Below are 23,495 nucleotides of genomic sequence, written 5' to 3'. Positions count from 1 at the left end.
CTCTCTGCCCCTGCCCTGTGTGCACACTTGTTCTCTCTCTGTCTCTCTCTCAAAAATAAACATTAAAAAAAAAAAAAAGCAAATCTGAATATATTGTTTCCTTAGTTAAAATCCTTTGATAGCATTTTATTGTTCTTAGGATATAATTCTCACCCTTTAACATGGCTTATAAGAACTTTAAAATTTTTTAAAAAATTTATTTACTTGAGAGAGAGAGGGAGAGCAAGAGCACGAATGAGAGAGAGGGACAGAGGAAGAGAGAAAGAGCATTCCAAGCAGGCTGCATGCTCGTGTGGAACCCAACGTGGGGCTCGATCCCATGACCCTGGGATCATGACCTGCGATGAAATCAAGAGTTAGAGGTTTAACCTACTGAGACATCCAGGTGCCCCTTATGAGACCTTTCTGGGGCGTCTGGGTGGCTCACTCGGCTCAGGTCATGATCTTGTGGTTCGTGAGTTCAAGCCCCGCATCAGGCTTTGTGCGGCCAGCTCAGAGCCTGAAGCCTGGTTCGGATTCTGTGTCTCCCTCTCTCTCCGCTCCTTCCCCACTTGTGCTCTGTCTCTCAAAAATAAAATAAACATTAAAAAAAATTTTTTTTTAAAAAGGACCTTTCTGATTTGGTTCTTGCAAAATTCTCCTAGGGTGCCTTATTCTTTGCTTCTTTGCTCATGCCTTCTCTATGCTTCCATTTGCCTGATTCTTCTTTATCAGGCCTGTTATGGACTAAATTATGTATCTCCCCATTCATATGTTGAAGCTCTAATTTCTAGTACCTCAGAATATGACTGTATTGAAAGATAGGGCCTTTAAAGATGTGTGATTAAGTTAAAATGAGGTCACTAGGGTGGGCCCTAACCCGATATGCCTGGTGTCCTTACAAGAAAAGGAAATTAGGACACAAATATACAGGCCATGGAAAGACAAAGAGAAGATGACCATAGAAAAGCCAAGGCGGGAGGCCTCAGTAGAAAGCAACCCTGCTGACACCTTGATCTCAGATTTCTAGCCTCCAAAATTGTGAGAAAACAAATTTCTGTTGGTCAAGGCACCCAGTCTGTGGGTGCCTTTGTTCTGGCAGCCCTAGAAAACTAATACAAGGAAGGCCTCGCTGAAATGTTATTTCCCATCCCATCCCTCCAACCCACCTCTGACATCTGTGTGTCTCTGCTGCATACTCCTGTAGCGCTTTGTAATTTCTCTATCAGAGCTTTTACCACAGGGTTTTAGAATTGCCTGTTTTGCTTTTTCTGTTGTTTTCGATTGTTTATTTCGCTTTTGTGTGTTTGGTCTGTACTGTCTAAGCCATAAGCTTCTTAGGCAGGGACCATATCTGTTTTGCTCACAGTTTTATCCTTAGTGCCTCACACAGTGTTTTACACATTCCAGGCATTCAGTAAATAGTTGAATACAGGGGGTGAATGAATTGAGGATGATTAAAATCCTGGAGGTTAAACTAATGTTAATTGAAGGTCACCTAGAGCTAGAGACTCAGGATGTAATTTTGACTGTCAGAGTTGCTTAAAAGAACATTAACTAGGTTACAGTTCTCAGCACAAAGATAGAAACCATCCTCCTTCTAGCATTCCAGTTACAAAGCAATACTCAAAACAAACAGAAGATAGCAGAAGATGACATCTTTGAATGAAGCAAACCACTTTAAAACTCCGAATGGAGCTTAAGATAACTGATTCAGATATACGAAGAAAAGCAGTGGCTGTAGGTTGAAATCAGGCCCTGATTCAGTAATGACGGGTGAGTTCTTATCCTTCACATTCATTATTCTTCCCCAGGCATGACTGGGTCAAGTTCCATTCCTCCTTCTAAGTACCATTGCTCTGCCTCATCTAATCTACAAGCCTGTATGAGTAGGTGTGGCTGTCAGACAGCCAGAGCAGAGCCTGGAGACAAAGGGTGGAGTCAGGAGTTATGAAGTCCAGGACAAGTAGTCAGACCAGAATTTTACCCAATCAGTTCTTGATGACTCACTTAACCTGCGAACCAGGGCATTGGAAGCCTGTATGACATATTCAAGTTACTTCCTGGTTCTGTAGTCAACTGTGGTGAGGCAGTACCCTTACACTACAATCTCCTCTTTGGATCAGCAATTAGTGTACACATGATTTGCAAAATGCTTTTACTAAGCATATTATTATCTGAGAATTAAAAAAAAAAACCAAGATAGTATATTTTCTATGGGATAGCCAAGAAATTTAATTATTGCAAAACATTTCTTTGGTGAGCAAGGAAACCTAACCAGGGCTGAGATGATCTCAGCAGATGTTTCTTTTCTTTCTTATTCTTGTTGTTGAAGATCTCTGCTCTCATTTATGTTTAAAAATCCTTTTGCTGAGGTATAGCATGTAGATGGGGCACAAATAAGAAGCTCAGTCAATGCTTTTTGTCTTTCAAATAACATTATTTCTCTGATTATGAAAACAATATATACACAGTGTAGAGATGTTTTAAAATATGGAAAGAAAATAATTATCATTAATAATTCTCCTAATACCATCACACAGGGATCCTTTTTAACATCTAGGTGAGGAACTTTCCAGCCTTTTTCTATAGGCTGTATTCAAATATGTACTTTATAAAGTTGTAATTGCATAGCTTATCTGGGTTTATTATTTTTACTGTGAATATTTTCCTATATCATCACATATTTTATAATTTGACATTTAACAGCTGCATAGAATTTTACCCTGTGATCTTACTCTATTTAAATAATTCTCTATTACTGAACATTTAGGTTGTTTCCAATTTTTTGCTAAAATAAATAATGCTGCATAAACATTGTTCTGTATAAAGTCCTGCCCACATATATGATAAATAGATAAATGATTAGAGGATGTTGCTATTCCCAATTTCCTTGGCGAAGATGATCAGATGTCCTGATTTTGTGGGTCAATGTTAGTTTATATTTTCAGGTCCCTGGATCCTTGGTATTAAGGAAACATAGGCCACAGTAGAGGGAAATACTCAATTGAGGAAAGTGTGGTTAGAAGTAAAAGTCAGTTTACCAACCTGTTTCAGTAAGGATGACAATAATAGACACAGAATTATTTAAGAAAGATATCTGAGAACCTAGGTAAATACCAACAAATAAAAGTGTGGCCAGATAATATTTCAGGTATTTGGCTATATTTTTACTCTTCTGCTTTTCCCTTGCCCATTCAAGCTAGTGGTCACTGCTCATCCATTCCTCAAAGGACAGATGTTGCATGTTAGAAAGCAGATGTAGTCTGAAAGACTTTCTGGCTTCTGTTTCTAAGAGGTTAAATTCTAGAATAGAGAGTGGGTAGACAAGCTGTCTGTCTGAAATTGTAATGAGACTTGAAAAATATTGTCCAGACTAAGGGGAAGGGAAGTGGTGAATGAACAGAGATTTTGAGGGGGGTTGGAACAAAGGAGGATGGTAGAAAAAACCTTAAAAAGGAAATAGCTTCAAAGTATATCTAGGTGTGTGGGTCCTAGGTAGCCTCGCAAAGATTCTGGTGCCTGGGATGTCAGACAGGAGCAGAGAGGCGTGCTGACTGGAATGGTGGGCATCTGCACTCTAAATTGGGTGCACTTGAGAGTTGGAACCAGATTGTGACTCCTATTCCCCATCTTTGGCACTACATAAGTTTCTGGAACAATGGCACCCAGAGTGAGTGAGGGAAAAGAATTAAGTCAAAGCATTAAGACTGTTTCCCTGTGAGATGAGAGCTCAAAACAGAAGCAGAAATTTAGAAAATCATTATATTCCTTTAATACTTGTGCTTATGGATTGAGATTTATACCCACTATAATTTCTCTATTTTCTGTAGAAATTAATAAAATTTTCAAAAATCCTTACAAGAATACTAATGGGAAGAGTTATGGGACAGAGTTGCAGGATATAATCTGTGCAAATTCAGATAGTATCATGGAGTTATTTAAAAATATCTGACATTCCTTCACACTGTTTCAAAGGAATGAAGTAGTGATTTGGACATTTTAATAATTAGTTTATAATATTTAGAAACTTTAAAATTTGCTTTAGAACTTTAAAAGTATACTTTTTATATTAATTTTCAGTGCAGGTTAACGATGTCACATGTTTTACAATTTAGTGAAATCAAATAGAGGCTTATCAGAGTCCCTAATGTTCTGGCTTAATCTAAGAGTTAACTTTGTAGTATTTAGAGCAAGAGATATTTTCTCTGGCTATCCTGCAAAAATCACATTTCTCATTACTGGATTTGTGATAAGGATTGGACAGAGAATACTGCAGGCTATACTATCTGGTAAATTCTCAGTGAGCAACTTCACTTTCAAGCTTTTTCACCTGAAATGGTTGGCCAACTAACTGTCAGGGAACTTTAATTATTTAAACATAAGTTACCTAATGCTTTATAGGGAGGAGATCTGGAAGTGAGACAGAAATAGCCATGGATAAATATGAGAGTTAGAGAGACAGACAAATAGAATGGATAACTGCTTTTCTAGGGAGCTCTGAATTCAGTCCCAGATCTTCTTTGGTATCTAAGCGGCCTGGGGTAAGGCCCCTGATTCCTCATGAGCCCCAAGGGTGATAATAGTCTCTAGTGACTTCCCAGGTGGGAGAGGCTCACGAGAGATGATGTGACTGAATGCTGCAAGGGCCCTGGCTCACTGTGCTCACTCAATGTTCCCAGCACTGCCCACCCCTCCCCCCCACACACCCCGCCTACCTCCTCTTTTCTGCTGAGGCTCCTTAACAGAGAAATACTTTTATATGGAGAAAGGTCATTTTATAATCCCCATCTCTTTCCAGAAAAAGTGTGCTGTTTTTTGTTGTTATTTTTCATTTTTAATTTTTTTAAGTGGCAGAAAGATACCCTTTATTGAGCCTCTCCAGTCCTAGTTCTCTTTCTCCTACACAGTCTTGGTTCTCCGAGATGTCCAGTCCCCTGTTTAGCAATGAGACCCACTTTGCAACCAGCAGGGGTATTTTTGAAGATGGTATCAGGTTTGACAATGTGCCGGTGGTTGCCACCTCCAAAGGGATGCTCCACAGAGTTCATGGCCTCACCTCGCAGGCGTGCTCAGAAATTTCTCTTTGCCTTATACTTGTGGTAGGCACAGCAACCGAGCTTGTCAGTGCAGTCCCCTCTGGCCACCACGCCGACCACAGCTTTGTTGGCTGAAGAGATGACCTTCTTGGAGCCTAAGCGCAGCTTCATTTGGGTCTCATTGGTCTTGGGGTTGCGGTAGGTGATGACGGCGTCGTTTTGGAGGTTCTGGCCAGCTTGCCTCTGTCATCAGCTTCTCCTCCAGGCAACATATGATGGTGCTCTCGGGAATGGTGTCCATTGCGAGCACATGGCCAATGCTGAGCTGGGCCTTCTTGCTGCAGTACGTGAACTAGCCAACGTGGATGCCCTAAGCCGTGAAGAACAGCTCTGTTTCTTATGCTCGTAGGGATCCCTGAGGACACACTTGGCAAGGAGTGTGTCACAACCCAGAGCATGGATGACATCCTTCCTGATGCCCTTGATGTAACTGTGTGGCTCAGCAAAGTAGGTGTGCAGCAGGGTCCCTGTGCAGCAGGGACCACTGCTATCCTCCAGAAGTTTCAACGCTGCTCTTCGTCATGTATGGATTTAAAAGCAGGTAACTTCTTTCTCTCCTTCTCTACAGTTTGAAGATATTTTGCCCAGACTGACCATAACTTAGGATTCCCTATGTTTTATTCTTGGAGCTAGTGTAATCAGTTATATGGTTATCGAGTTGATCATATCTAGGCTCATGGTCTTAGGTGGACAGAGAAGAAGGACAAATACAGGGATTCTTATTCCCTCTCATACTTTGGATTCTGACCATGTGGAAGAATGGACTGAGGAAGTCAAGTCGAGGTCTTACCTGGAACTGGCTGTTCCACGAAGTAAGTGTTAGGTTAGCCACCTATATATATATATATATATAGTGTGTATATGTATATACATACTATATATATATATATATATATACACACTATATATATATACATACTATATATATATATACACACTATATATATATATATACACTATATATATATATATATATACTATATATATATATACACACTATATATATATATATACACTATATATATATATATATATATAGTGTATATAGTAGAGTTCATGGAAAACTGATGTTCTTTACCAGCAGAAAGGGGAAGTGAGGTTTTTGGAGGGCTTTCCAACTTGGAATTTTCCAGTCTAAGCAGCTGTAAGGCAGTGATCTTCAGATGTGAGAAGACAAGTCTTGGAATCTCTTTGTAGTAAGAGGAGGAGAAGGACATACAAAGTTTGAAAACCCATATGTGTATATGTGTTTGAAAGACCAAACATAACTACTTTAAATAATATAACTTTCATAAGAGAGGTAGTCTTTTTAATTCTTATTTAATGAGTATGTGAGTAAATAAAGTTTGAGAAACTGCTTTAGTCTCTAAAAGAAGGTGCCAGAGATGTAAACCAAGTTTAACCCCAGAGTTAGCAAAGTAGGGAATGAATAGCAGCTTAATTAGCAGAGACATAGAGAGCCAGACCTGAGAGACCATCCAACCCAGCAGTTGCCAAACTATAGCCCTAAGAGCCAAATCCAGGCTGGCTCCTGCATTAAATTTTTTTTTTTTTTATTTTACAGAGGTGGGGGGGGGGGGGAGAGAGAGAGAGAGAGAGAGAGAGAGAGATAGGTGGAGAGACAGAATCTCAAGCAGGTTCCACACCCAGCATGGAACCCATGCAGGGCTTGATCTCTCGAATCTGAGTTCATGACCTGAGATGAGATCAAGAGTCAGATGCTTAACTGAGCCACCCAGGCGCCCCAGGCAAGCTGCTGATTTTTTAATGACTTACTAGCTAATAATGGTTTTTATGTTCTTAAATGGTTGAAAAAAAATCAAAAGAAGAATAATATTTCATGACATGTGGAAACTATGTGAAATTAAAATCTCAGTGTCCCTAAAGTTTTATTAGAACCCAGCAATGCTCGTTCATGTATTCTCATTTGCTGCTTTCATGGTGCAGGGACAGAGTTGAGTAGTTATGACAATTTATGGCCCAGGAAGCTTAAAACATTTATTATCTGACACTTTACAGTTTCAGGTACACAGCATAATGATTCAACAATTTTATACATTATTTAGTGCTCATTAGGATAAGTGTACTCTTGATGTCATTTATTTCACTCCTCCCCCCCCCCCCCCCCTCCACTTTCTCTCTGGAAACCATCAGTTTGTTTTCCGTATTTAAGAGCTTTTGTTTGTCTCCTCTTTTCTTTGTTCATTTGTTTCTTAAATTCCATATATGAATCATATGATATTTGTCTAGAAATCATATATTTGTCTTTCTTTGAGTTATTTCCTTTAGAACCATACCCTCTAGGTCCATCCATGTTGTTGCAAATAGTAAGACCTCATTCTTATTTTATGGCTGAGTTATAATACTCTTTTGTGTGAGTGTGTGTGTGTGTGTGTGTGTGTGTGTGTGTGTGTGTATGTATCACCTCATCATTCATTCATGGATGGATGGACATTGGGTTGCTTCCATATATCTTGGCTATGGTAAATAATGCTGCAGTAAACATAAGGGTGCATATCTTTTTGAATTAGTGTTTTCATTTTCTTTGGGTAAATACCCAGTAGTGGAATTGTGGAATTATTGGATCATATGGTAATTCTATTTTTAATTTTTTGAGGAACCTCCATACTGTTTTCCACAGTGGCCATACCAGTTCGTATTCCCCACCAGCAGTGCACAAGGGTTTCTTTTTCTCTACATCCTCACCAACTTGATATTTCTTGTGTTTCTGATTTTCACCATTCTGACAGGTGTAAGGTGATATCTTATTGTGGTTTTGATTTGCATTTCCCTGATGAATAGTGATGTTGAGCATCTTTCCATGTGTCTGTTGGCCATCTGTATGTCTTCTTTTGAGAAATGTTTATTCATGTCCTCTGCTCATTTTAATCATATTATTTGTTTTTTTGGGTGTTCAGTTGTATAAGTTCTTTTATATATTTTGGATATTAATCCCTTATCAGATTTCTCATTTGCAAATATCTTCTCTCATTCAGTAGTTTGCTTTTTGTTTTCGTAATGGTTTCCTTTGCTGTGCAAAAGCTTTTTATTTTGGTCTAGTCCCAATAGTTTAATTTTACTTTTGTTTGTTTCCCTTGCCTGAGGAGACATTATCTAGAAAAATGTTTCTGTTGACAATATCAAACCCATGTGTCCTTCTAAACATTTTATGGCTTAGTGTCTTGCATTTAGGTCTTTAATTCATTTTGAGTTTATTTTTGTGTAAGAAAGTAGTCCAGTTTCATTCTTTTGCATGCAGCTATCCAGTTTTTCCAGCATCATTTGTTGAAGAGACTATTGTTTCCCTATTGTATATTCTTGCCTCCTTCATTCATAGATTAATTGACCATAAGTATGGGTTTATTTCTGGGCTCTCAATTCTGTTCTGTTGATTTATGTGCCTGTTGTTGTGTCAGTACCATGATGTTTTTTGGTTATTACAACTTGTAGTATATCTTGAAATCTGGGATTGTGATACATCCAGTTTTGTTCTTCTTTCTCAAGATTGCTTTGGCTGTTTGGGGTCTTTTGTGGTTCCATACAGATTTTAGTATTATTTGTTCCAGTTCTGTGAAAAATGTTGTTGCATTAAATATGTAGATTGTTTTGGTTAGTATTGACATTTTAACAATATTGTTTCTTCTAATCTGTGAGCATCATATATCTTTCCATTTATTTGTGTCATTTTCAATTTCCTTCATCAGTGTTATATAGTTTTCAGAGTACAGGTCTTTTAGTTCCTTGGTTAAATTTATTCCTAAGTATTTTATTATTTTTGGTGCAATTTTAAATGGGTTTATTTTCTTATTATGTTTTGCTGCTATGTTTACTAGAAAGCTTCTTAATTTCAAGGTGGAATGGCCTTTTTGTTTTTGATTTTGCCATTAATGTCTAGTTTTATTACATTGTGATTATCTTCAATCTCTTTTTAGATAGTACCCTTCTCTTTCTCCATTGATGTATTGAAGCAACTAGGTCATTTATCTCATGATGTTCCATATCTTGGATTTGGCTGCTTGCTTCTTCATATTGTCATTTAACCCATTTTTTTTTTTTTTTTTTTTTATAATTCATGTTTCTGTAAATTGCTGGTTACACCTCAGGCTTGATTAGATTCAAGTTTAGTGTTTTATGCAGTAATACTTTATGGGGATGCTATATACTTCCTATTGCAACAGATCATAAAGCATGTAATGTCTTGTTCCACTTCAGTGATACAGATATTATTCATCGGGTTTAGGTGAGTAAGCTTGATCCTCCATTATAACCTTCACTATCAACCTTTTGTGTAATGGTTTTAGCATCCATTGATACTGTACCCTTGACCTATTATTTCATTAGGTATAGCAAAATGATGATTTTCCTGTCATTCTTTTTGCTGGTTTTGGTTGTTGTGGTTCTATTTATTTTTAATAGCTTTATTGAGGTATAATTGATGTATAATAAAATGTACATATTTGAAGCATAAATGTTAATTAGTTTTGACATGTTTATATGCCACTTATTACTATATAATACATTATTAAATATTATATATTAATAACTACATGTTTTCTATGAAGAATTTTTCACCATCAGCTATTTGATTATCCTAAAATACAGTTAGTTCATATAGGGAAAGTCAAGCGAAATGCTTGATTGTTTCCATTAATTTATCAGTTAACAGATAATGAGTTGATGCCCTGGAAGCTTCCATTGGTAACAATTAAAGTTTTTTTTTCCAACACTTTTTTTTGGGGGGGGGGGGTGGAAGGGTAATATTATGAAGCATGCATTTTTATACATTTGAAATGTTTCAGTCAATTACAGTCACTATCTTTTTATTCATGTTCATGTTGTCCAATCTTAGGCTATTGGGAGCCTCTTTGAGTTGGCTCTTAATATATTTTTGTACAATTTCAGTAGTCTTTGATAGCTTCTTTGCTTTTTGGCACAAAAAGATGTCATAGATTCATCTTGAATATTTTCTACCACAAACCTGGAATCAGACAATTTTCTAAAGAGTCCTGGTTCCTTTTATTGGGGAATGGTAATTAGAGCTATGAGCTGTTCTTTATGTTTTCATTTTTAGTATTCTAAAATGATATATTAGTTTATTACTAATGGTATACATTATTGAATTAATATTTTTTATATTAATTGTTTAAGTTAATAGTGTTTAGGTTTGTTTTTTAAATATCAGAACTAAGTAATAATCTATGGCTATTTAAAGTAACTTTATTATATCTTGCCTATTTACTCATGTAGTCAGATTTTACTTACCACAAAAACTATTTATAAAAGGGCACTGGAGGGGCACCTGGTTGGCTCAGTTGGTTAAGTGTCCGACTGTTGATCTTGGCTCAGGTCATGATCTCAGTTCACGAGATTGAGCACTGTGTCAGGCTCTGTGCTGACAGCATGGAGGTTGCTTAGGATTCTCTCTCTTCTTCTTTCTCTGTCCTTCCCCAGCTTGTGCTCGGGTGCCTGTGTGTGTGTGTGCGTGTGTGCTCTCTCTTTCTCTCTCTCAAAATGAATAAATAAACTTAAAAGAAAGAGCACTGGGACAACAAGTTGGGAGACCTGGGGACTCACGCTCACTTTATAGGTGGTATGAACTTGAGGGAACCACCAGCTCTCTCTTTTAAGTTTCTTTTATTTTTTTAAAAAAAATTTTCAATGTTTTTAAATTTATTTTTGAGAGAGAGAGAGACAGAGAGAGAGCAGGGGAGAGGCAGAGAGAGATGGAAACACAGAATTTTAAGCAGACTCCAGACTCTGAGCTGTCAGCACAGAGCCTGACATGGCATTCGAGCTCATTAACTGAGAGATCATGACCTGAGCCAAAGTCACCACTTAACCAATTAAGCCACCCAGGCAGGATCCCTCTCTTTTAAGTTTCTGACTCCTCTATACCTAGGCAGGGATTAGAGGCATTGGCCTATCTCTGTGGACAGCTGATAGCTGTATATGCTATTTGCTATATCACCCATTTGTTGGGCATCAACAGTCTATCCAGCCAAGAGAGACAGCCAAGAGAGAATGATAAGAATGACCAGATAAGTTTGAGACATTTGTTCCTTTTCACCTTTTAGATCAAAGAGAGATGGAGGGGGAGGAGTGAAACAGCAAACCATAGCCATTTCTTATTCTTTTTTTTAATGTTTCATGTATGTGTGTGTTTATATATATATATATATATATATATATATATATATATATACATATACATATATAATTTATTGTCAAATTGGTTTCCATACAACACCCAGTGCTCATCCCAACAGGTGCCCTCCTCAATGCGCATCACCCACTTTCTTCTATCCCCCACCCCCCATCAACCCTCAGTTTGTTCTCAGTATTTAAGAGCCTCTTATGGTTTGCCTCCTTCCCTCTCTGTAACTTTTTTTTCCCTTTCCCCTCCCCCATGGTCTTCTGTTAAATTTCTCAGGATCCACATATGAGTGAAAACATATGGTATCTGTCTTTCTCTGCCTGACTTATTTCACTTAGCATAATACTCTCCAGCCATTTCTTATTCTGAATCTCTCAAGCCAAAGTTGTTCTGGTGGAGAAGATGTGATCGTTAAATTGGATTTGAAATTAAAATTTTACTAATACTAGAATTTTTGATAAATAAAAGTGACTGGAAAGAAAGACAGATTCTGCCCAAAATGTTAAGGGATGGGAAAGAAATTTCAGCAAAGCTTGGTCAAAGGCAGTGAGGGATGGGAGAAAAGCAAAACTCTTTGAGTTCATAGCCCACTGTGTTCAGAATGTGCAATAAACTGGGTGTATTTGGTAACCATAATGGGAGAAGTTAAATTTTTCTTATGCATCAATATAAGAAACAGAGATTCTGAATAGAAAATTTAGAAGGATTTTCTGTACTTTAAACTTAGAGATTGATAATTTCCTTTACCTACTCATCTCAGGCTTTTCCTGTAATTCAGTTATTCTCTGCTAGGTGGCAGAAGATATCCTGGTTATGCCATCCAGGAGCTCAAATTCTAATTTTCTGCTCAGATTTCATTGTAGATTTTAGCTGTATATTTTTCAAATAAAAAATAGCAGCATTATTTGAGTATTTTAATAAAAACTTTAAGTATGCTTTAATATGAATAGGAAATGTTGATCAATCATATATATATTTTTTAAATCTAAAAGGTAAACTACATAGAAGTATTTTTCACTGTATTGCTAACTAATCTTGTTCTTATCTCTAGACTGACTAGAATGCTATTTCTTAATTCCCTCTGATTTACTTTTGTAGTAATGTGTCAATAGTAAATTGCTGGCACAGTTCTGAGACTTCATGTAAACAGTATAATTCAAATTTGTTGCAGTTTCCTTCTGGTACTGGTTCTAGGATGTTGGGGTTTAGGAATAATTTTGTGTCTGTCTGTTTTTACTTGTACATAGGTTTCCATTTCTTATTTTCAGAGTTTCACTTTTATCCCTTCTATTGGCAAAATCAAGAAATGAAAATCTCTGACCTGCTGAGACCAAAAATCCCCATTCTACCAGGTTACCTTCTTCAATTAGAGGGCAGTAATTTTCCACTGATTCATAGAATGACATCACTTTTTCTTATCAGCTTTCTAACTGGAAACTCATTTAAACTACTTTACATATGAGAGTACTTATCTTGCTGCATCCTAGCCACAACTCTGAGTTTCTACAAATAATTTTAGAAAGTTCTATACATTTTAAGACAAAATGTTAAGTTTCTGAGCAATAGTTCAACAAATATTTATAAACAGTTTTAAAAAATAAATCCCCAGCTTTTTATTACAATGTTTCTAAACATTCAGAAAAATGTCCAGTAAATATTCCTATACCAACTACTCATATTAAATAATTAATATTTGCCACATATTTAAATACATCTTTTTTGTGATACATTTTAAAATTGCAGATACTGTGACCATTTACCCCTAAACAGTAGAGTCACATCCCCTAAAATGAGGACATTCTCCTACATAACTGTATCATCACCCCTAAGAAAATTAACAATACTTCCTTAATTTTATCTAATAACCAGTCCATTTTCACATTTCACATTTCTCTCAAATTCAAATTTAACACATTACTTTTTGTTGCTATTTAGAATTATTATAATCTAGAAAGGCCTTTAAAATTTTTGAAAGAATAATGATACTGTTTTTAAAAAGTTTATTTGGAGAGAGAGAGAGAGAGCACCAGTGGGGGGTGGAGGCAGAGAGAGAGAGAGAGGGAGAGAGAGAATCCCAAGCAGGCTCTGCATTGTCAGTGTGGAGCCCGATGTGGGGCTTGAACTAATGAACCATGACATCATGACCTGAGCTGAACTCAAGAGTCAGATGCTTAACCAACTGAGCCACCCAGGTTCCCCTAATGATACTGACTTTTTGAAGAGATCAGGACAATTGTCTTATAGAATGTCCAATATTTTGCATTTGTCTGGCTTTTCCTTATAGTGTCATTTGATTCTAAGAGAATATTGTCAAATTAATTTTATGGCAACCAGTTCCTACTACCATGTGAAAGTTTTCAGAAGTTGCAGTAGTTTAAAGCCACAAAATGTTTGTACTGACTCTTTTATAGTTCTGGAAGACTTGCAACCCGAGAATGTCAGAGCAGGAAAGCCCACCCCCACTGACACATTAGAAAAGGGGAACATAGAAATCTATTGCTGCTATAACAAGTTACCACAAATACAGTGGCTTAAAACAGCACAGATTTGTTATCTTATAGCTCTGGAAGCCGGAAGTCCAAAATCAAGCTGTTAGCAAGACTGCATTCCTTTATGAAGACTAAGGGAAACTTTGTTCCTCACTTTTTCCAGCTTTTGCAGGCCATCTGCATTCTTTGGCTTATAGTCCCTTCCTTCATCTTCAAAGCCAGCAGTATAAAATCTTTAGATCTCTCTCTGGCCCTGACCCTGACTTTCCTGCTTCCCTCTTCTGCTTATAAAGACTACTGTGATTACACTGGGCCCATATGAATATAATCCAGAATACTCTTTCTATTTCAAGGTCATCTGATTAGAATCTTAGTTGCATATGCAACCTAATTCTTTTTTGCCATGTAACACAACACATTCAGAGGTTCTGGGGATTAGGACGATGATTCCATTATTCTGCCTATGACAGGAAGTGACTTGACAAGTTACTCTCAAGAGTCTTTTTTTTTTTTAATGGTTAATTTTTTTTTGAGAGAGAGAGACAAAGCGTGAGTGGGTGAGAGGCAGAGAGAGAGGGAGACACAGAATCCGAAGCTGGCTCCAGGCTCTGAGCTATCAGCACAGAGCCTGATGCAGGGCTTGAACTCACGAACTGCGAGATCATGGCCTAAGCTGAAGTTGGACGCTCAACTGACTGAACCACCCAGGCCTCTTTTCAATACACTGCAACCTTATATGTTTGTTTTGCATTGGAATTGAGTAAAAGGTGATCCTGTGTTGAACCCTCTTTAATAGAGTTTAATAAAAGAGGCATTGGAAGGATTTTATGACAAAATTATATTCTTATAACCATGTGGATACACAGCTGGCTTTTTTCCCACTTCCTCCTTTTGAAAAATTTCCTTTAAATTCAAGTTAGTTAACATATAGTGTATTTGTTTCAGGAGCAGAATTTAGTGATTCCTCACTTACATATAACACCCAGTGCTCATCCCAACAAGTGCCCTTTTTAATGCCCATCACGCAGCTAGCTCATCCCCCCGCCCCCACATAGTGTTTGTGTATCTTATAAATCTGATGTCAGATCGTTTCATTTGCTAGTTTTATTTTGATAAGGAAGGTAAATGTTTTAACTATGATTGGAGAATCTAAAGGCTTAAATCTTATAATTCAACTCAACCTCTTACATTCTAATTTTCTTCTTCTGTCACTTCAAGTTAGAGTGAAAGAATCCATAAACATTGGTGGCTCACACATACCACCTTCTGGATTATGTTTAAATCAGAACTGAAGTGGATCATGCTGTCGACATTCAGACTCATGTAGTGTTAAGAGTGGTGTTGGAGTGGTGTAGGGCAACTCAGCATCCACAGGGCTCTTTGGGTGCTGACCTCTTATTCTGATAATTTAAAATTTTTTTTTTAATTTATTTTTGAGAAGGAGAGCGGACACAGGAGGGGGAAGGGCAGAGAGAGGGGGGACAGAGGATCTGAAGTGGGTTATGTGCTGACACTAGAGAGTCCGATGTGGGGCTCAAACTCATGAACTGTGAGATCACCACCCGAGCCTAAGTTGGATGCTCAACTGAGTGAACCACCCAGGTGCCCCTCCTATGATAATTTTTATAAGCGCTAATGCAATAGAAATTTTGTTTCTGGCTCAAATATTTTTATCAAAATTAAGAAAATCAGAGTCATTGAGGCCTCATTAAATACAGTAAAATCTGTTCTACTAGTGTTGGTGGGTTATTCTGAAATAGCAAATGAAAATTGTTGGGTATTATTGATCAGATCAGGTAGGGAAATCTAGGAAAGGGAAAATGATGAGGTTTTAGTAGAGTGAAATGTTTTAAGTTAGTGAATTTTGGGGAGAAGACAAAATAAGAAGGAAGAAACTAAAGAATCTTGGGTATACAAAAGTTTGTTGAGCCAAGAAAATATCTGGAGTTGAACCAGGTACATTAGAGGCTTCGGTTTAAGTGTGAAATCTCTACTCTCAGCTTCCCTGATTATGAGGCCTACGCTGTAAAATTAATGATACTATAATGGGAAAATCCACAACCTCCACCTTGGGGGAAGATCTGGAAGAAGTTTGGGAGGGGCTTGTGCAGTAGACCAAGGAAGTGATTTTGAGGGCATGGTCTTGGATTCCAAGTAACAGTGACTATATAAGCTTGGGAGCTCAAGAATGTCTTGGAAACCTCAACTATGTTGAATGTCCCACCAAAGTGGTTTTGCCAGGGGAAGTAAACTAGTGTTTTTGTGTGTCCACATTAGGTCATTTATTCTGCCCAGTGGCCATTGCTATCTGGGAAGGAACCTTAAGATGATGGGAACTTAGAACTTATTCTTTGGTGTGTTCTTAGATCCTGACCAAGAGGGCCGCCTGCATGGGAAAACAGAGAAACTAGAGATACTGCAGGATGTTTGGGAATGAGGAGAGTGCATCACTGACATTAAGGAATCTTCAGGAAAGAGGTCCCCAGCAATGGAAGAGGGTCTCTAAAGAACATATGAAAGTACTAATGAGCAGGAGTCATCTGTAAACATGTGCTGGGTATCAGTCAGTATGGGTATGAGTATCCCAGTTTACTTTTTCTTCCTCTCTGTGCCCCATCCTTGGAGAGGATTGCCACATGTGTAGGGAAGCAAGGGCATAGCACCTGTGGGATAAATAAGGAAATGGCTGACCACAACCCCTTCCCTGAGTACTGGCTTCTCTGTCTGCAGGAGGCCTGAGCTGAGGGGAAAGGGAAGGAGACTAAATTAAACCAAGTTTGACTGTAATAAGAAACTGGACATTTGAATTACTGATTAGGACCTCGTGTCACCTAACAGTTATCAGAAAAGTCATACCCAAGTTTTCCACTTAGGGAAAGGAGAACTCGCTCACGGAGCAGATTTAGATGGATAAGGACACAGAAATAAAGTTATTTTAGGATTATATCCCATGATTTTTGCTTTTTTGATATGATTATTACAGTTGTGAAAGTTAAAGGCATAGATGTCTGGTGCCTTAATTAGGATGCTGGGGGGAGAAGGGAAGGGTCAAGAGACTGGAAAAGAGGAGAGATTAAAGGATGCTAATAATATTCTGTTTTATATTTGGGTTAAAATTTACTTACCACATTTATATAACAAAGAAAGTGATTTTTAAAATTATTCTTTGAATGCTTTACCTTCCACCTTATTTAATATTAAATATTAAATAAATCACTTAATATTGGCCAGGATGTAGGGAAATGGATTAACACTCTCCATAGCTTATCCAATCAAGAATTCTGATGGATTTACATCAAGACCCTACAAATGATTTTTTCTAATCTACTTCCCACTATAATCTTGGCCTTATTAGTCCTTAAATCATAGCTAAAATACCTCAGGTAAGGCTGTGTTTCTTTCTCGTTCCATCCCTCCCTCCCTTCCTCATTTTAATGATGTTATATAGCATTGCAAAAAAAGAGAAGCAAACAGATGATACTATTTTCCTTCCCTATATTTTCTCTTCTTCCTTTTCAATGAAACCTCATTCATATTATTCTGTGAGGTCACACTATTCTGTGTCCTACTATCCCCCTTAACATTACTCCTAGACTTGATTATGTGTTTTGACATAGTACACACACTTGTCATGTCTGTTGTTTATGGGCTCTCCCACAATGGGATTATAGTGTAATTTCCTTAGCCATCCCCTGGATGTTGTGCATCTGGATTTTTTCTTGTTTGTATCACAGAACTTCAACAGTGTATAAGTGATCCCTTGGTGCAGTCTCCAGGCATGTGGCTCAGGTGGGTTCTCATGTAGCTGGAATATGTTGCCGCTAATTAATTTTGTTTCCTGTTGGATTATTTCCTTGGGAGTGTATACATAAAAGAGAAACTATTGGCACAGAGGCTGAGAAGGATCTGTTTAAACACTTTTAAACCTTTTGCCCAAGGACAATCCAGAAAATGAACCAGCCCACAGTTAGTTTATCTAAGGAGAGATCATAATAGATGACATCAGAAGATCCAGGCTGTCTTTCATCAGCCTCCAAGACCTTTTTCATATAGTTCAAGGAATTACTTCTTGAACTTTGTTGTCTTATTTTTATTTTCCAACTAAAATTTTAGCTGTTTGGCAGACTTTCAGGTTCTTTTTGAGTGTTTGATGAACGGACTTCTCTTGTGAAAATGGGGCCAGTCAAATCACTGAAATTCTATTGTGTGATTTTTTTTTTTTTTTGGCTGATTAATTCTTTTTTATTTTTTGGATGCTTTTTAACATTTTCTATTGTGGAAATTTTAAAAACTTACAAAAATAATGTGGCACCTGGGTGTCTCAGTCAGTTAAGTGTCTGACCCTTGATTTTGGCTCATTCATAATCTCATGGTTCATGTAATTGAGTCCTGTGTTGGGATCTGTGCTCACAGCGCAGAGCCTGCTTGTGGTTCTCTCTTTCCCTCTCTTTCTGCCCCACTCTAGAAAAAAAAAAAAAAGAAGGAATAGAAAAATGGAGTTCCATGTACCCATTATCAGCTTCACCAACCACTAACTTTCTGTTGTTCTTTCTTCTCTTTCTCCTTGTATACTTATTGCCTCCTCATATTGTGATATTTTAAAGCAAATCCCAGACATTGTATGATTTCACCCATAAATACTTCAGTGTAAATCTCATCTTATTAAATGACCATGGTGCACATGGCAAAGCAAATGGGGTAAAATGTTATCAATAAGCAAATTTGGGTAGAAGGGATATATGTGTTCTTTGTACTACTTATTTTTGTAAATTTTCTGTAAGTTTGAGATTATTTCTAAGGAAAAAGTAAAAAAATTACACCCAACCAAACAAAAAACATGAACACAATAATACCACAGCTGATGATCCAAGGAATAGTTTTTCTTGTTCTACTATAAATCATGCTCTTGGAAATAAATTAAGGGAGAAAACTCAGATAAATATTAAAAAGAAAATAAAAATCAGTCACAATTCTAACACCCAGACACAATCACTATTAATGATTATGTATTTTTCTTCAGTCTACACACAAACATATGCCTATCATTAAAAAAGTCAAATAGTACTAATGAGCTTATAACCAAGCACATAATTCCGTTCTCATCCTCTCAAGTACTTGCTCCTGCTTGCTCTCTCTTATCTGCTAGCAGGCTCTAATGGCAAAGTGCCAGCTGCAGCTCTGTTTTCAGCATAGTACTTTCTTATCTACCACAGCTGTTAAGATGAAAGGGTATCATATTTTGCTTGCTTTTACTCAGGAGAATGTGTTTTTCATTTTGTGTTTGATCTTAAAAATGCTTTGTTTGTGGGGCAGTGTATACTGCAGATTGGTTCATCCATCATCCACTTTGACCTCCTTCTAGCATGTCTTCCTATACTCTATAGGCTGGACAGCAAAAGCCACATTTCCAGACCCCATTGCAGCTTGGATTTTGCACATGGCCAGTGGGAGGCTTGGAAAGTTGATGTGAATGGGGCCAAGTACAGTGGCAGAGGGGTTTGATTCCTCAAGCTACAAGGAAGAGTCTAGCGTCCAGTTCCGTGTGCCATGGGTGCTAAGTGGCAGGCAGTGGAAGTAAATGAAGTTTTTGCCAGAAGAACCCCATGGAGGGATTAGATATTTCTTCTGACTGCATTGTTCCTGATTGTGTAGCATCCAAGCTTGGATCATCAGAAGTTTATAAGCATCTTGATAACTTATAACAAATCTAGGATGAATTTTATGGTCTTCAACTCAGCCACTTGATAGAAGAAATGACTGAACTCTATGATACTTCAGATTCTAAAAGCAAAACCTCCAAACTTTAGTCATCTGTGGTTCTATGATTTTCCATATTTTCCCCATACTCTTGAAGGTGATACTTTTACAGGAGTTATTTTTTTTTTTTTTGGCAAATAACCAATTATGGCAGCTAATATTATATTCTCTTTACATAAGAAACTAAGACAAATAAATTTGGACATTAACTACCTCATCTAAGGACATATTATAGTTTATCTGTTATGATGTTTGGAATCCAACTCCTGGTTTTCCACGGCTCCAATACTCGACCTATTCGTGACTAACAATAAAGAGAGTCCCTAAGAGTCCTGGAACCAATTATAGCTGTAGCAGGACTTTATAGGAGTGGGTAATTTTTATCTAATACAGTTTGTTTATTTGTTTAAAACTTCACTACATGGCTATTTTAAATTATTTTCTTAATTTTTTGGATATAATCTTGTGCTTTCATGTACAAAATTTGAGAACTATAGACATTTCTAAAGAAGTGGAAATGATTAGTCCATCACCAAGTAGCAGTGTCTTTACAATGTGAATGTTTTCCTAGGTCAGATAGAAACAAAACATTTAAAGAAAATTGGGAGATTTTGGACAATAACCATATCTTTGGGTTGATATCAAGGAGAATAACACATTCTTCCAAAAACATTTCCTGATACTTTCGTCAGTGATCAACTCCTATATTGACCATGAGGGTTATTCTTGGGCTTTGATCTCTTACCTATTTTCAATATACTCACAAACATTTGCACTCTACATTCTGGGAACTCAGTCTTTGAGTTAATTGTTTTATTGGTTCTAGCCTCCTACTCTAGCTAGTTATCCAGGTAGCTAGTGTCCCAATTTCAGAAGGAGATAGTTGGTGATGTGCTTCTATTACTCCCCCAGCCCCTTACTGCAATCCAGCTCTTGGTATAAATAAATAACCCTGCCTCCACTCCAAACTCCCCCCACTCTTGTGCATGATTCAGGGAAGGGATGGATGTGGTGGTGGTTCCAGCAGAAGAATGACCCCCTAACCCCACTTGATGCCTGGGTCACAGTTATCTTACTAGTCCCCAGGTACAACTTCATGCTGGTTCTGTCCAGCTTCCTGCCTCTTTTTGGCTTCTTCTAGTAGTTCTCCACTTCTCATACCACTAGCTGAGCAGCAACTCTCAAGGCTAAAACTCTTTTCCCTGTCCTTTGAATGCACTTTTGTTCCTGTGACTCATCCTACCCTGTACTTGTTATATCCCTGACCCCTACCTCACTCCTTGCATGATAACAGAGTTCTCATCCAACTGCTAGTATTTTCCCATGATCCAGGACAGGAATCCAGGGTTTCCTGGACGCCAGTGATCTCATTACAACAACTTCCTTCCACCTATCCCACTCCAACCACCTTTGAGGTGCACCTTTGTATCCAACGGACTCCTAAAATGACCATTCAGTCTTAGACCAGGGATGATTAACCAGCACCCCTAACTAATGCTGTGTTGCTCTTCCAGCCCAGATATGTTCAAATTCAGTAAATGGCAGAAGGAAACTGGTCTGTGCAGAGCTAGCCCACAGAGCTTCTATGACTTTAGCCAGGCCCAAAGAGATAACATTGCTCTGAAATGCAACTTTTTGGAGAAAAACGTAGAGAAGTCCAATTTCCCCCAATTGAAATGAATGCAGTTAGACACAAAATAGCCATGTAGTGAAGTTTTAAACAAATAAACAAACTGTATTAGATAATAATTACCCACTCCTATAAAGTTCTGCTATAGCTATAATTGGTTCCAAGACTCTTAGGGACTCTCTTTATTGTTAGTCATGAATAGGTAGAGTATTGGAGTAGTGGAAAACCAGGAGTTGGATTCTAAACATCATAACAGATAAACTATAATATGTCCTTAGATGAGGTAGTTAATGTCCAAATTTATTTGTTTTAGTTTCTTATGTAAAGAGACTATAATATCATGTAGTTGATGATTATAGGGACTTGAAGAGTGATAATGTTGCATGATGATCATTACCTATAAAATTCTAATGTAAGTTCTTAAAATCTTCTAGGAAACTCTCTCATTTGAGTGAAAATCCTTCATAATTATAGAATTCATTTTTATTTTCAAAAGAAAAATAAACAGTTTCCATTCCCAATGGACTCTTAAGAATCTTTTGGAAAAACTCTTGACTGACTTTATAAAAGAGAGAAAACAAACCCCTGTTTTTGGAAGCTACTGGTTTTCAGGTTTGTTCTACTAACATATAATGGATAGAAAATGGCTGTTAATGATCTAAAACCAAAACCCAGAAAGACTAAGAACACAAGGTTTATAGTTCTCCAAACAGATTTGAAGGACTAGAATATTGGTCAGACTTTTTTTCGGGGAGGAGAGAGATGGAGCTAGTTGGTGGGGAGAGCACTAGAGGGAGACCAGGTGGATCTCTGAGAAAGGCGCTGGACTGTTTCCTGAGCTGAAAACGCTCAGGAAAGGGGGAGTAGAGTAAAAATGTTGTATTAGTTTCCATTGCTTCTGTGACAGTACCACAAACTTAGTGGCGTAAAACAACATAAATTTATTATCTTACAGTTCTGGAGACCAGCAGTCCGAAAAGGCTCTTACTGGACTAAAATCAAGGTTTTGACAGGGTTGGTTCCTTCTGGAAGCTCTGGGGAAAATTTGTTTTCTTGCCTTTTCCATCTTCTAGAAGCCTCCATGTCTCTTGGTTCATGGTTCCTTTCCCTATTCAAAAGCAGCAATAATCTCTGGAGTTTTTCTCACATCACATCATCCTTACACTGATTCTCCGCTTCCTTCTTCCACTTCTGAGGAGCTGGTGATTACATTGTGCCCACCTGGACAATCCAAAATGATCTCCCTACCAAGGTCAGCTGATTGGCAAACTTAATCCCATCTGCAGCCTTAACTCACTCTTGCCATGTAACGTAACCATCATAGGTTCTGGAGATTAGGACGTGGGCATCTTTGGGGGGCTGTTATTCAGTCTTTGACAAATGTCTATACAGATTTGGAGACACATGCCCTGTTTTCCCTCTGGCACCTTGGAAGCTAGTCTCTATGAATTCTCCATACCATCATGGGGAGACAGCAGTTAAGTAGAGGCCGGGAGGGAGGGGCCTGAGAGCTGCCTGGCAGTTCCTAGGCTCCAGTGTTCTCTATTCATGAGAGAGCTGGCAAGCCTGAGAGGGCCCTAGCAGTTGGGACAAAGTGACACAGCTGTGAAAATCACTGTGGATCCCATGACCGGGGACCATATGGGGATGGGAGGCCTCATAGGATGCCAATATGGAGGCATAACAATTACTGAGGACCAGATCAGAATGTTCTCAGAGATGTCAATAGGAGCTGCTGATGTTTGAGGAACCCCACCTCCCTTTACACTAAAAGCTCTCATGGAAGGAGTAAGGAAGAAACCTCTGAACTGATGCCCAGAAATCTGAACCAATTCAGAAAACTCTGAAGTTCCTGAGAAAACCCCAGTTTGACTAAGATGGAAGTTTCTGTCACTAGGCTGAATGGGAATTTGAGATAGAAACTAAGTTGTTAGAGAAAAATAAAGTTCACGTTTTACACTCTGGAATCTGTGCTGAGAGTTGTGCTGCAACTCAAATGAAGATAATGATGTTGAGTCCAACATTCTCAGATTTAATTGCTATATTTTGGCTTTGGCTTAAGAGCAGCATTTAGAGTGATCTGAGAAACTACTGCCAGACCGGTGACATTCTTCTCTTGGCGTTGTGATCATAGAGGCAGAGCATGGGGGCCTCTGGGGGGGTCTGATTGACTTTCTGGGTTTGTTGCCATGAGCAAGTGTTACTAGGGCTGATCAGAGTTCTTGGGGTTATTATGAAGAAAGTTTGTGTCATCAGTGGGCTTGTCATTAAAATCTGAATGGTAAACAAAGTTTGTTTTATATTTTAATGAAGTGAAAAAAATAATTACAATATCAGTAATAATATTAACTAATATTTATTGAATGCTTACTATATGCTAGGCACCA

General features: G+C 37.9%; 1 pseudogene; it reads right to left on the bottom strand.

The window, feature by feature from the left end:
• Positions 1 to 4,866: 4,866 nt before the first annotated feature.
• LOC102970983 lies at positions 4,867 to 7,392 on the bottom strand (annotated as a pseudogene).
• Between the last annotated feature and the right edge of the window lie 16,103 nt (positions 7,393 to 23,495).

The sequence above is a fragment of the Panthera tigris genome, chromosome C2 (genome assembly GCF_018350195.1).
Source record: "Panthera tigris isolate Pti1 chromosome C2, P.tigris_Pti1_mat1.1, whole genome shotgun sequence".
In the NCBI taxonomy this organism is placed as follows: domain Eukaryota; kingdom Metazoa; phylum Chordata; class Mammalia; order Carnivora; family Felidae; genus Panthera; species Panthera tigris.
The sequence above is the reverse complement of the archived record's forward strand: the minus strand, read 5'-3'. Positions and strand labels throughout refer to the sequence as shown.